Below are 3,037 nucleotides of genomic sequence, written 5' to 3' on the forward strand. Positions count from 1 at the left end.
CTTCCCATATAGTTATAAGTGTTCTGAAAGGAAAGGATTTGATTATATATTCATGATTGCTTTTTAAAAATTTTCTGAGTCTTATTTTTCACACATTTCATATCCCCTAAAAATACATTTTGTAGACAACTACCTACTCACATAGTAAGGCTGCTGCTGCTGCTGCTAAGTCGCTTCAGTCGTGTCCGACTCTGTGCGACCCCAGAGACGGCAGCCCACCAGGCTCCCCCGTCCCTGGGATTCTCCAGGCAAGAACACTGGAGTGGGTTGCCATTTCCTTCTCTAAGGCATGAAAGTGAAAAGTGAAAGTGAAGTCGCTCAATCTTGTCCGACTGTTCGCAACCCCATGGACTGCAGCCTACCAGGCTCCTCCATCCATGGGATTTTCCAGGCAAGAGTACTGGAGTGGGATGCCATTGCCTTCTCCACAGTAAGGCTAAAGAACCCTTTTTTAGGAAGGGTTCATTCTTGAGCATTGATTACTAGTAAAAAGTCTTTGGTCAACACTAAGTCATTTTCATGCTAATAAAGACTACATCCAAAATGATATACAATCCATCAATTATATTTGCTCTGGGATATACTGTGAGAATTACATTTTGTGCAGATGGCCTCCAGGGACATTCCCCCAGCAGCAGACTTCTAGAAGCTAGTGTTAATTTGTTGTTGTTGTTGTTCAGTTGCTAAGTCGTGTCTGACCTGCACGACCCATGAACTGCAGCATGCCAGGCTTCCCTCTCCTTCACTATCTCCCAGGGATTGCTCAAACTCACGTCCATTGAGTTGGTGATGCCATCCAGCCCTCTCATCCTCTGTTGCCTGCTTCTCTCCCTTAAGTACCAATAATGCACGGGGTGGGGGTGAAATGTCATACTTTGTGAATAGTTAGGGATTGTATTAGTGACAGCAGCCCAAGTTTAAAAATTCTCCCTCAAGACATTCTGGACTGGGAACTACATGAGGGTTCAGTTCAGTTCAGTTCAGTCGCTGAGTTGTGTCCAACTTTTTGCGACCCCCATGGACTGTAGCACGCCAGGCTCCCTGTCCATCGCCAATACTGGAGTTTACTCAAACTCATGTCCATTGAGTCAATGATGCCATCCAGCCATCTCATCCTGTGTCGTCCTCTTCTCCTCCTGCCTTCAATCTTTCCCAGCATCAGGGTCCTTTCAAATGAGTCACTTCTTCACATCAGGTGGCCAAAGTTTTAGAGTTTCAGCTTCAGCATCAGTCCTTCCAATGAACACCCAGGACTGATCTCCTTCAGAATGGACTGGTTGGATCTCCTTGCAGTCCAAGGGACTCTCAAGAGTCTTCTCCAACACCACAGTTCAAAAGCATCAATTCTTCAGTGCTCAGCTTTCTTTATAGTCCAACTCTGGCATCCACACATAACTACTGGAAAAACCATAGCTTTGACTAGACGGACCTTTGTTGGTAAAGTAATGTCTCTGCTTTTTAATATGCTGTCTAGGTTGGTCATAACTTTTCTTCCCAGGAGCAGGCATCTTTACATGTGGGTAAATTAGAGCTATTTTTGAATCCCAGAATGAAATGTACTGCCTTTATATCTATCTGTAAATTGTATATCATCTTATGCTATAACTTTTGCTCCATAGTTCTATACAAGGTTATTAGCAACTTCCTAGTACTAATCTTGTCTTAACAAATTTTTGGTGCACTAAAAACAAAAGCCTTCCCCTTTGTGGCAATTACCAGTAACTACTATGTTGTAAGATTTTTTTTAGCATGTCCATTATCCTCAACCAGAAGAGAGAGCCTTTCATTGCTGTATGGACTTAAAAAAATAGTCACAACCTAAAAGTTGAGAGTTATGTTTTATTCAGTGGGAATTTTTAGGACTCCAAGCCCTGGAGGCAGCATCTCAAGTGACCCTGAGAGAATTGCTCCAAGGAGGTGGGGGGAGGAGTTGGGTTATACAGAAGTTTGCAACAAAGGACGTGTTAAGTTTGAACAACAAACATGTAAAGTTACTTCAGTTGTGTCTAACTCTTTGTGACCCCCTGGTTTTCAGCTCACCAGGCTCCTCTGTCTATGGGATTTTCCAGGCAAGAATACTGAAGCAGGTTGCCATTTCCTTTTTCCAGGGGACCTTCCAGAGGATGGAACTTGTATCTCTTATGTCTTCTGCATTGGCAGGCAGGTTCTTTACCACTAATGCCACCTGGGAAGCCCAAAGAGTATTGTTAATTAAGGAAAACCCAATATCTCAGGTATGAAGGACAGGGAAGCCTAGCGTGCTGCAGTCCATTGGGTCGCAAAGAGTTGGACAAGACTGAGCCACTGAACAACAACAACAAAAAAGATATCTCAAGTTAAGGAATTTAGAACTTTTGTATGTGTGGGAAGATGCAAGAGGCTGGGCTCTCTGAAATCATTCCTTTCATATGAATCTCAGCTCTCTGGGGCTGGCATCCTGTGTTTTTCACATCCTCCTCCTCCAGCTCCTCAGTGCTCACCATTGGGAGTGGCTACAGCCTAGTGGCTGCCAGATAGCAGGTATTGTTCTCCTTTCTGGGCTCACTCCAGGTTCAAAAATTCACACTGGGAGAGCTGGAATCACTGATGGCTGTGACATCTTTGTTTGTTGATATGGCAGGAAATATTCCATTTCTCAACTGTCATCATACTTATATACTTGTCCGTGTCGTATAGATTTTTGAGTCTTTGTAGTAGTAAAAGCAATTTGCCACTTTTACAAGTTTTCAAGGAACTTACAGACATTAATTCTTATTGTATTCCTGTGCAATACATTAAAATCAAATACAACTTTAACATTAATTGTACCTTGGAAATAACCCCAATAATCAAGTGTACCTTTGTTAACATCTCATACAGCTCCCACCAGCCTTGCCAAAGTTCCTTCGACTTAGCTAAGCCCACTGCACCATTTCTGTTGGTTAGGTAAGCACCCCTACTCTAGAAAACCACTTTAAGATTTCTACAATTCATAATAAGTCCATTATTGGCATTTTAGAGCTGATAGTTCTGTATTAATAATTGATTTTACTGTTTC

This window comes from Bos mutus, chromosome 12, assembly GCF_027580195.1.
Source record: "Bos mutus isolate GX-2022 chromosome 12, NWIPB_WYAK_1.1, whole genome shotgun sequence".
Lineage (NCBI taxonomy): Eukaryota > Metazoa > Chordata > Mammalia > Artiodactyla > Bovidae > Bos > Bos mutus.